The sequence below is a fragment of the Penaeus japonicus genome, unplaced genomic scaffold, assembly GCF_977035675.1.
Source record: "Penaeus japonicus unplaced genomic scaffold, GWHDUDI00000001_assembly GWHDUDI00000038, whole genome shotgun sequence".
In the NCBI taxonomy this organism is placed as follows: Eukaryota; Metazoa; Arthropoda; class Malacostraca; order Decapoda; family Penaeidae; genus Penaeus; species Penaeus japonicus.
Window position 1 is genome coordinate 24,058,344 of NW_028234440.1, and position 12,500 is coordinate 24,070,843.

The following is a 12,500-nucleotide window of genomic DNA, read 5'->3' on the forward strand; positions in this document are numbered from 1 at the left end:
TTTTGCTTCCACCTTTTTTCTCGCATTTGCTTTTTCCTTTAATATAACGAAAATCAGCGCATTTAACTGTAATCCATCTCGTTATCAGAATGTCTATAACGTGTATCTTAAGCAATTTCGTTTTTTTTTAAGATTGTCATTTTTTTTTCTTGCACTTTTTTTTCTCGTAATTGCTTTTTCCTTGAATATAACGAAAATCAGCGCATTTAACTGTAATCCGTTTCGTTATTAGAAGGGCTCTGACGTGTATTTTAAGCATTTTCTTTTTTTTTCAGGATCGTCATTTTTTTTCTCTTACACCTTTTTTCTCGCAATTGATTTTTCCTTTAATATAACGAAAATCACCGCATTCAACTGTAACCCGTTTCGTTATCAGAACGGCTCTAACGTGTATTATAAGCATTTTAGGGTCTTTTTCAGGATCGTCATTTTTTTTGTTTCTTGCACCTTTTTTCTCGCAATAGCTTTTTCCTTTGTTATAACGAAAATCAGCGATTTTAACTGTAATCCGTTTCGTTATCAGAATGGCTCTAACGTGTATTTTCAGCATTTTCGGATTATTTTCAGGATCGTCATTATTTTTTCATGCATATTTTTTCTCGCAATTGCTTTTTCCTTTAATATAACGAATATCAGCGCATTAAACTGTAATCCATCTCGTTATCAGAATGGCTCTAACGTGTATTTTAAGCATTTTCGGTTTTTTTTTCAGGATCGTCATTTTTTTTCTTGCACCTTTTTTCTCGCAATTGTTTTTTCCTTAAATATAACGAAAATCAGCGCATTTAACATTAATCCATCTCGTTATCAGAATGGCTCTAACGTATATTTCAAGCATTTTCGTTTTTTTTCAGGATTGTCCTTTTTTTTCTTGCACTTTTTTCTGGAAATTGCTTTTTACTTCAATATAACGAAAATCAGCGATTTTAACTGTAATTCGTTTCGTTATCAGAATGACTCTAACGTGTATTTTAAACATTTTCGGGTTTTTTTCAGGATCGTCATTTTCTTTTCTTGCACCTTTTTTTCTCGTAATATCTTTTTCCTTTAATATAACGAAAATCAGCGCATTTAACTGTAATCCGTTTCGTTATCAGAATGGCTCTAACGTGTATTTTAAGCATTTTCGTTTTTTTCCAGGATCGTCATTTTTTTTTTCTTGCACCTTTTTCGTGCAATTGCTTTTTCCTTTAATATGAGAAAAATCAGCCATTGAAACTGTAATCCGTTTCGTTATCAGAATGGCTCTAACGTGTATTTTAAGCATTTTCGGGATTTTTTCTGGATCGTCATCTTTTTTTTTCTTGCACCTTTTTTCTCCCAATTGCTTTTTCCTTTAATATAACGATTATCAGCGCATTTAACTGTAATCCGTTTCGTTTTCAGAATGGCTCTAACGTGTATTTTAAGCATTTTCGACCTTTTTCAGAATAGTTTTTCTTTTCTAGCACCTTTTTACTCGTAATTACTTTTCCTTTAATATAACAAAAATAGGTGCATTTAACTGTAATCCGTTTTGTTATCAGAATGCCTCTAACGTATATTTTAAGCTATTTCGTTTTTTTTTCAGGATCGTCTTTTTTTTCTTGCAACTTTTTTATCGCAATTGCTTTTTCCTTTAATATAACGAAAATCAGCGATTTTAACTGTAATCTGTTTTGTTATCTAACGTGTAATTTAAGCATTTTCTTTTTTTTCAGGATCGTCATTTTTTTTCTTGCACCTTTTTTCTTGGAAACTAACGTGTATTTTAAGCATTTTCGTTTTTTTTTCAGGATCGTCATTTTTTTTCACTTGTACCTTTTTTAACTGCATTTAACTGTAATCCGTTTCGTTGTCAGAATGCCTCTAACGTGTATTTTAAGCTATTTCGTTTTTTTTCAGGATCGTCTTTTTTTTCTTTCAACTTTTTTATCGCAATTGCTTTTTCCTTTAATATAACGAAAATCAGCGCATATAACTTTAATCCGTTTCGTTATCAGAATGGCTCTAACATGAATTTTAAGCATTTTCGTTTTTTTCTTCAGCGTAGTAGTGTGGGACGCACTATACCTGTGGCGAATAGGCGTAGTACCGTTGAATACCACTACTAAATGTAGTGTGCAGATGTACGGAATGACAGTGCAATTACTCAATGCCAAATGAGTATAATATGGAGATGTGTGATGATGAGTATATGCATAGAATTAGCCCGCTTGGCACGTCACTCTTCCTTTGCTGCCACCACCCAGTTATACGTCTGGGAACGTCATGTGTGTGTGGGGGTGTAAGAATCGTGTGCAAGAGAGTGTAAGGGAAAAACAGGAGTGTGGGCGTGGATGTATGTGTGTATAATATGCGTGTATGAAAGTGGTTTGGTAGCGTGCGAACCGAGGGGGCGTGGTGGGTGTATGAGATGTGTGAATGTATGAACGAATAACTGAACGAATGTGTGAGTGAGTAAACAGTTGAGAGACTGCGTGCTTAAACCGACTCGATGTGTACTAATTATTCCTATATGTGCGAGCCTTCAGAGTAATCAACATGTAGCTGGAGATTTCAACCATAGGTAAATAGTAATCCTAGAGGCCATCATCTAAGGCGACTTCAACTCTCAGGTAAGTAGTAATCCAAACCTTTAAAAACAATGAAACCAGCTTCCAGGTAAGTACATAAATTTCTTCTGTGACCAATTTTTTTTAGATAATTTATAAATGAATAGGCCAGGAGTATATCCTACGCTCATTCACATATACTGGTCTAATAAATTTAATTTGATGATTATTTTAACGTATGCTCAACCTGCCAGTATCATCAAGATAGAGTTGTATTATTATACTATTGTTAATATCTTTTTTTCTTTTCCAGATACAGAATTCAAGTTAATCTTTCTATTCGGATAAAATATTTGAATAATTCTCTTCAGATGGAAAGCTGAAATTGATCTCTTCGTTTCAAATACAATATTCAGATTAATATTTTTTTCCAGTTTTAAGGTAAAATATTTCGTATCCTCCTTCAGCCAAAGTATCCACAATGAGAAACAAATTAAAATGATTTAAAATGAATATGCAAACTTTAAAATAATAATCATTCACTCGGTATTTAAAACATATGATTCAGAAACACTTCACAGGTAATTTCGTTTATTATATGCAGAAATACCGTAATCATTAAGTAACAGAACAATTGACATGCATGTAAAAATAAATGAACTTTATAGTTGTTGGCCTTTGCTCCACAGACGTTCACTCTTAGACACCGTTCAAGATGTGACATATATATACATAGAAATATCCGATGGTATACAAACAGTAGCAAAAGGGACCTTAACTAACACAATTAAAATAGATAAATAGCGAAACGAATCAACTTAGAAATCGGGGTTGATGTCGCCCCAATAAAATTAATCTAAAATGGATGTGGAGGCGGAAATACCGGAATGATACTAGGCAATATCCTAAAGACTGAATATAGATTAACTTAATAATTGTACTAAAATAACTGCGTATAGGGGCAAGCAGTTATAAACAATTAAACGAAACGAATTATTAGCTTGACTAATATAAATGAAATATGGCGAATTGACGCAGTCACATAGATGACACCACAATATATAGTTTTCTGAAGAATTTAGTCACAAATAAAGTAAAAAAAAGGCACTTTGTCTATGTTATACCTGGCGTTAATTTTGATGCAATAATCACCACTCGCGACCTGAATTTCACAACTGTACACGACCAATAACTTATCTGATTGCTGGACGAGATGGAAAAATCAGCCAGGGTACTCGAAGAGAGAGAACAGAGCTTTCTGACAAGACAAGCGTGTTGAACAAAGGCTGGAAGCGGGCTCCGCTGGAAGCTTGTTGTTGGATTTACTTGTTGGATTTATTGGCTATCAACCAGCGGCACATGCCAAGGTCATTAAGCCAATGTTTCCATTTTATCTCATCAATCTATAGAAGGTCATAAAGTTTTGTCTCCTTTAGAAAAGTGATTACTTTACTGATTATTTTTTCATTGTCAGATAATATATTTTCTATATTGCATTCTATATTTTTAATTTGTAAATAGTTTTTTATTTTTTGTCTTTGATTGTTATATTTATGGCATGATGTCAGGATGTGTGGTATGGTCATGGTTCTATTGCAGTAGCCACACTGTAAAGGGAAATTTTTCTCGATATAGGGAGTAAGGTGAGTCAATCTTGTGGCATTGACCCTAAGTCTTGCCAACACCACCTCCTCCCTTCTGTTTTTTCTGTGGGCTGTGTCCCACTGTTTTATTTCTTTTTTGTGTTTGTTGTTTATTGTGAGGTCGGTCCACTCACTTTGCCACAGGAGATGGATTTTTGCTTTTATAAAAGAGACAAAACACCTGAGATCTGTGCGGACAATGCCAGGCTCCAGATCACCAGTCGACCCGGCTAATTTGTCAGCCTGTTCATTGCCATGGATACCCGAGTGTCCAGGTACCCATATCAGCTTGATTGATTTATTGGCACTATATAATTTACGAATGATATTACCCTGTAATTCATTTTTGGTAGTTTCTAAAGATTTAATAGCTTTAATTGAACTTAGTGAGTCTGAAAATATGACTATTCTATCGTGGGTCGTCGATAGGACAAAATCTAAAGCTTTATCTATTGCAAAAAGTTCAGCAAGAAATATCGATGTATGATTCGGCAATCGAAATCTCAACTGACATTCAGTCGACCATACACCCGCACCCACACACTCGTCTGTCTTGGACCCGTCGGTATACAAATGAAAAAAAGAAAGATGTTTAATAATGATCTCTCTGAACCGCTGGCGTACCTCCGCCTCCGGTACCGTGGCTTTGACTGATGGTAGCCAGTCTACCACAATGGTAAAATTGGGGTTTTCCCACGGCGCTATATTTGAATGAACCAGGGTATCGATAGTAGAGAGATCTATACCGACTTTATCTTTGAGGTCTTCGAGTCTATTGCACAGAGGCTTTCCGCCGCGGTGCTGTGGGCCTATCTGCCGGCGCAAAACATCCCTATTAGGATGTTGGGGCTGCCTGGCTATTTTAGCGGCGTAAGTCAGCGCAAGCTGGCCGCGTCTGAGACGGAGGGGAGGTACTCCCGACTCTACCTCCAGGCGCTCAATGCGAGTGCATTTAAGGGCTCCAAGACAGACACGTAAACACGCATTCTGCACAACATTCAGTCCTTTCAGAGTTGAGCTCGTTGCCGAGCCATACACGATTGACCCATAATCTACTTTAGATCTAATCAGGGATTTATATAACATCAGTAAAGACTTTCTATCAGCTCCCCATTTGTGTCCAGAAATGCACTTTAATAAATTGAGTGCTTTTTGACATTTATTCTTTAACTGACCAATGTGGTCTTTCCAATTTAATCTACTATCAAAGAGTAGGCCAAGAAATTTAGCTGAATTTTGAATAGGTATTGGGTGGTTGTCTAGAGTTAGCCTGATGTTGGGCTTTTTCCTATGGATAAAGACCACTCCAATACTCTTTCTTATGGAAAACTTAAAACCCCACTGAAGGCCCCAGTTATGAATCATATCCAGTGCCAATTGGATCTGATTTGCCGAGAACTCTGCATTACTGCTGGAGTGTCATAATGCACAGTCATCGGCGTACAGTGAGTATTTAAGATTCCGAGGAGGAGCTGGTAAAATGTCATTAATCATACATAAAAATAATGTTGGTGACAAGACACTTCATTGTGGGAGCCCGTTTGCCTGGACAAAAATGTCCGAGAAAGTGACATTGTCAGAAAATAATTTGACAGAAAACGTTCTGTCAGATATGAAATTTTGGATAAAACAAGGCAAGTTTCCACGTAATCCGAAAGCATAAAGTTTTCTGAGTAGGCCATGTCGCCATGTCATGTCGTAGGCTTTTTCTATATCTAAAAATACTGAAATCAAAAAATGCTTTTTGGCAAATGCCTCATGAATATGACTTTCCAGTTTTACTAGTTGATCGAGAGTTTGACGTCCCTTTCGGAAGCCGCACTGCTCGTCAACTAGTAAATTCCTGGTATTTAAAAAATGCAATAGCCTACTATTAACAATTCTTTCCATGACCTTGCATAAGCAACTTGTCAACGCAATTGGGCGGTAAGATATAGCGGATTTGGGATTTCCCCCTCCTTTCAATATGGGAATGATGTGGGTTAAGTGCCATGAATTTGGAAAAATCTGGCTTTTTCAAATATCATTGTACACTTCTAGCAACGTAATCATGGCATCTCATATCGAATCTCATCGGGGCCTGGGGACGTTCCTCTACAGGCTTCTAGGGCTCGGACATGCTCCTTCATTGTTAGATCTTTATTATAATCAAAGTCATCTCCTGTGGCAAAGTGTATTGGTTGCAGCTCAAATGCTTCCTTGGTGGGCAGGAAAGCAGGACGGTAGTTTTCTGAGCTGCTTGTGTAAGAGAACTGCCTGGCGATTATGTTAGCAGTGTCTCTAGGTGAGTCATAGTCATTTCCCTCATGAGTGATATTTTTATTTTAATGATGTTCTTTTTTTATTGATTTTGTTGACAGTGGACCAAACCTCTGCAATGCTGGTATTGCTGTTAATCGTAGAGACAAAGCTTCGCCAGGAGTCTCTTTTGGCTTGTCTGATTGTTCTTCGAGCCCTAGCTCTCGTTTGTGATATTATTGTGGAAAAGCCTGTAGGCCCTATTTCGTTCACATAGCGCCCTGCGGCAATCTGGTGTCCACCATGGAACTCTATGCTTAACGCTATCTGTCGAAGTCTTAGGGATGGTTGCCATTGCTGCATTTATAATACAATTTTGAACACTGTTTACTTTATCATCAATGGTTTCTCCAACAACTTCGAGCTTGACGCTCCTTGTGAAGGCGACCCAATCTGCTCTTTTTACGTTAAATTTGGGTGCTGAAGGCGTCCTCGTGGTGTCGCATGAATATTGAATATAAATAGGAAGGTGATCGCTTCCCAACGAGTCGTCAATGGTGTGCCACAGGCACTTGGCTGCTAGTGTTGAAGAGACCAGTGATAGGTCAATAAAGCTCAAATTACCGGTATTATCGTCTATTCGCGTTGGACTACCATCATTTAGAAGAACCAGATCAGAGTCGTTGATCAACTTAACTACTTGCTCACCTCTACCATTCACCCGCAGGGAACCCCATGATGTATGACGAGCATTAAAATCACCTAAAATTAATTTATTGTTTGGCAGACTGTCCTGAATAGCAAAAAGCTCATCATAGATTACCATTTTATCAGGTGGACAATAAGCTGAGCATATAGTCAGATACGTGTTATTGAATTTTACTTTGCATGCGACGTGTTCCAAAGTAGAATTAATCGTCACTTCAGTGAAAGGGAGATTCTGGTGGATGTACATGGCGACTCCGCCTCCACCCCTTCCCTCTCGGTCTTTTCTACAAAGATGGTAGTTTCTTAGCGATACGACCTCGTCAGAGACTTGGTCGTTTAAGTGGCTTTCTTGTAGAACGATAATATCGGGAGCATAGGACGAGGCTAATAATCTAAGGGAGTTTATTTTTGATCTAAGACTTCGACAGTTCCATTGTATGATGGTATACGCGTGGATTACGTTTTATGGGGTTTGGAAGTGCCTTGTCCGCCGGTTTTTATTTTCTTTTTTTGGGAGGGAGGCGCCTCCTCCTCTCCCTCGCTTCCCGAGGGCCTCTCTCGGGAATTTTTGGAGACAGTAGCCTCCATAGACTGCTCCCCTCTGCTAGAGAGACGCCCGGCAGAAGATGATCTGCTCTTACGAGCAGAACAACTACCAGACGAAGTTCTAGTAGGGGTCGCCTGGACTAAGAGGTGTGATCCAGATTGTGATTTGGTATCATCCTCCTTATGATGCTTTTTTTGCTGGGTTGATTCAGCAATTTCCTTTATTGTTTTAGTCAATTCTTTAACTTGATTCATTAAATTTTTAACTGTTTCCTTCAATTCGGAAATTTCCTGGTCCTTAGCTGCGAGCTGCTGATTAATACTGCTTGCACTGGAAACGTTGTTGGTTACTGCTGAGGCGTAAGAAGTATTGGGTTTGCTTGCCAAACCGTCAACTTTCTTCTTGGCCTCACGGTAGCTAACATCGTGCTCTCTCATGTATGCCAATGTCTCAGTCTCCGTCTTCAGGCTGCTGCATTCAGCAGAGCCTGACTGATGGGGACCTCCACAGTTAGCACACTTGAGTGTCTTTTCCGTGCATGTAGTAGTATCATGGGCTCCAGCACATTTACCACACATGAATTTGTCTGTATCTTTATCATTGCATCGTAATGAGGTGTGTCCAAATTTTTGGCATCTATTGCAACGCATTGGTTTTTGGATATAGGGTCGAACTTGGACGATCTCATATCCAACTTTTACAGTACTTGGAATTTTGGGTGAGGAAAAAGTCAAAAAACACAATCCGGTTTTTACTCGCACATCTCCATCTTTCTTTGTCATACAATTTACCTCTACTACGCTTTGGTCTTTCATGGCCTCAAGAATTTCCCTTTCTTCCATTGTCCTCAAATCCCTGTGAAAGATTACTCCCTTACAGGTATTTGGGCCAACAGGAATAGTTACTTTAACTTGAAGGTCATGAATTTGCGCCAGTTTAAGCAAATCCTTAACCTGAGATTTAAATTGTACTTTCACAAGGAGGCTACCATATCGTAATTTTGGGACAAAATCAAAAGTGCCTTCCAATTGACCATCAAGGACCTTCTTAATGATAAAGGGGTTGACATTTTTCAGCGATTGATTTTCATTCACGCATCTTATGTTCACACACCTTGCGTTCTCTGGAGGGATATCAATAAATGGTCTTCTGGGTCGGTCGTTAGTCGGGGTTCCATTGGTGGTCAAAGTTGTCTTAGAGAGTTTAGGAGTCGCCCCTCCTCCTTGGGGAGGAGGAAGGGTAGCCGGGGGATCAACCATACTCGGGTGTCGGACCAGGTCCGAACCCTGGGCCAAAGCCCGTTGTCCTGAGAGGACTACCTTTCCCTTAACTATTGTATCAACCTAATCCCAATAGCTAAGAGAGGATACAAAAAAAATAAACAGTCTTGTCGTTACACGTCCTCGCCCCCCCCCCCCCTAGTGGAAGCCTGGTTGCGTTCTCCAGTACCAACTAAGGGATCGGAGTTGTGTGGAAGACACTTCCCTACCGCCGAACCTGCCAAATGCGAGGGACGGTAAGAAAATGCCCACCCCCCAAGCGAATACTGGAGCTTACAAGGTAAACTCCGGTAGGCTCAGGAAGGTCACACGTAAAAATGGAAAAAAATCAGGGAAAGAAAAAAGTTGCGCCCAAAGGACGCCCCAGACTACTGGGCCTCCCTACCCAGGGGTCAGCCCGTAAGGGCTACCCTGAGGTAGAAGAGTGCTGCGGGTCTGGGGTGGGGGCCGACTACTTCTACTATACTCTCGTGTCACCTGCAAAAACAAAAGCACTGAGGGTGCAGGCAAAGCACTAAAAGTGCAAAAAGTCTGTAAATACAGTATTTACTTTACTTTCTTACGTTAAATAACTCAGAACGCTGGAAGCCCACGTGGCAGCTCTTATATACAGAGCTTTCGAGTTATCTTAAAATACTACGTAAAAGTAAATAAACACGTAAAATAACTAAAAATGAAAAACTTTTCTTAAAATGGAATTAGTGAAAAATAAAAATGACTCTTAAAACGCAGAGGTAAAAGAACTAACGTAAATAAAAACAAACCCGAATGTAAACAAAAGAATGTCGGGAATAAAATACGCTAAAAAGGCGTAAAATCTCTTAAAACTGAAAAAATAAGTAAAAATGCAAAACCGATTAAACGTCTAAAGATGCTGCTGCTTAAGAAACAACCTCCCGACCTTCTCAATGCAATAAAAGCTCGAATGTTCTATGTACAAAAGATTACGTATTGCAGTGTCATCAACACAAATATATATCCTAGCATTTGAAATGAAAACTCCTTACATCCTAAAAACATTGATAAACATTTAAAAGAGGACGATGCGGCGCGACAACGCGATTTACGTCGCAGAAGAGCAGATAGAAGTGCAGCGAATGATTCTGGTGGCATCTGGCAACTGCAACTAATGTTTATATTCATCTTTTCAGGCCAGGAGATGCTGGAATGGCCTGATATCGTTCTAGGTTGATAGGGCATCCACTTGTCATGCTGCTACGTCGACCCGGAAGCAGCGAGATGATGAAGCTGCGCCAGAGTCGTATCTAACGTCACTCGATATCGCCAAAGGGTTTGCCAGGGGTCACTGGTGTTTCAATATTGCTTCCTCGCTCAAGATACGTTCCTGTAAAATCATGGCATTCAATTTCAATCTTAATTGAGGCAGGGCGCACCTTTATGTAACGTAATCGAGGGCGATTGCGGTATCAGAATGGCTCTAACGTGCATTTTAAGCATTTTTGGGTATTTTCAGGATCGGTTACATATCTGCCTTTTTTTTTGGCTTTTTTCCACCTTTTTTCTCTCAATTGCTAAATCCTTTAATATAACGAAAATCAGCGCATTTAACTATAAAACGTTTCATTATCAGAATGGCTCTAACGTGTATTTTAAGCATTTTCGGGTATTTTCAGGATCGGTTACATTACTGCCTTTTTTGGCTTTTTTTGCACCTTTTTTCTCGCAATTGCTTTTTCCTTTAATATAACGAAAATCAGCGCATTTAACTGTAATCCGTTTCTTTATCAGAATGGCTCTAACGTGTATTTTAAGCATTTTTTGGGTATTTTCAGGATCGGTTACGTTACTGCCTTTTTTTGCTTTTTTGCACCTTTTTTCTCATAATTGCTTTTTCCTTTAATATAACGAAAATCTGCGCATTTAACTGTAATCCGTTTCGTTATCACAATGGCTCTAACGTGTATTTTCAGCATTTTTGGGTATTTTCAGAATCGGTTACATTACTGCCTTTTTCTTTTTCTTTTTTTTTGCTTTTTTCTTCTTCTTTTTCTCGCAATTGCTTTTTCCTTTAATATAGCGAAAATCAGCGCATTTAACTGTAATCCGTTTCGTTATCAGAATGGCTCTAACGTGTATTTTAAGCATTTTTGGGTATTTTCAGGATCTTTTTTGCACTTTTTTGGCTTTTTTGCACCTTTTTTCTCGCAGTTGCTTTTTCCTTTAATATAACGAAAATCAGCGCATTTAACTGTAATCCGTTTCGTTATCAGAATGGCTCTAACGTGTATTTTAAGCATTTTGGGGTATTTTCGGGATCGGTTACATTACTGCCTTTTATGGCTTTTTGCACCTTTTTTTCGCAATTGCTTTTTCATTTAATATAACAAAAATCAGCGCATTTAACTGTAACCTGTTTCGTTATCAGAATGGCTCTAACGTGTATTTTAAGCATTTTGGGGTATTTTCGGGATCGGTTACATTACTGCCTTTTTTGGCTTTTTTGCACCTTTTTTTCTCGCAATTGCTCTTTCCTTTAATATAACGAAAATCAGCGCATTTAACTGTAATCTTTTTCGTTATCAGAATGGCTCTAACGTGTATTTTAAGCATTTTTTGGAATTTTCATGATCGGTTACATTATTGCCTTTTTTGGCTTTTTTGCACCTTTTTTCTTGCAATTGATTTTTCCTTTAATATAGCGAAAATAAGCGTATTTAACTGTAATCCGTTTCGTTATCAGAATGGCTCTAACGTGTATTTTAAGCATTTTTTGGTATTTTCAGGTTCGGTTACATTATTGCCTTTTTTTGTCTTTTTTCCACCTTTTTTCTCGCAATTGCTTTTTCCTTTAATATAACGAAAATGAGCGCATTTAACTGTAATCCGTTTTGCTATCAGAATGGCTCTAACGTGTATTTTTAGCATTTTTGGCTATTTTCAGGGTCGTATATATTACTGTCATTTTTTTTTTTAGTGTACCTTTTTTCTCTCAATTGCTAAATCCTTTACTATAACGAAAATCAGCGCATTTAACTATAATCCGTTGCATTATCAGAATTGCTCAAACGTGTATTATAAGCATTTTTGGCTATTTTCAGCGTCGTATATATTACTGTCATTTTTTTTCAGTGCACCTTTTTTCTCTCAATTGCTAAAACCTTTAATATAACGAAAATCAGCGCATTTAACTATAATCCGTTTCATTATCAGAATGGCTCAAACGTGTATTTTAAGCATTTTTGGCTATTTTCAGGGTCGTATATATTACTGTCATTTCTTTTAGTGCACCTTTTTTCTCCCAATTGCTAAATCCTTTAATATAACGAAAATCAGCGCATTTAACTATAATCCGTTTCATCATCAGAATGGCTCAAACGTGTATTTTAAGCATTTTCGGCTATTTTCAGGGTCGTATATATTACTGTCATTTTCTTTAGTGCACCTTTTTTCTCTCAATTGCTAAATCCTTTAATATAACGAAAATCAGCGCATTTAACTATAATCCGTTTCATTATCAGAACTGCTCAAACGTGTATTTTAAGCATTTTTGGCTATTTTCAGGGTCGTATATATAACTTTTTTTTAATGC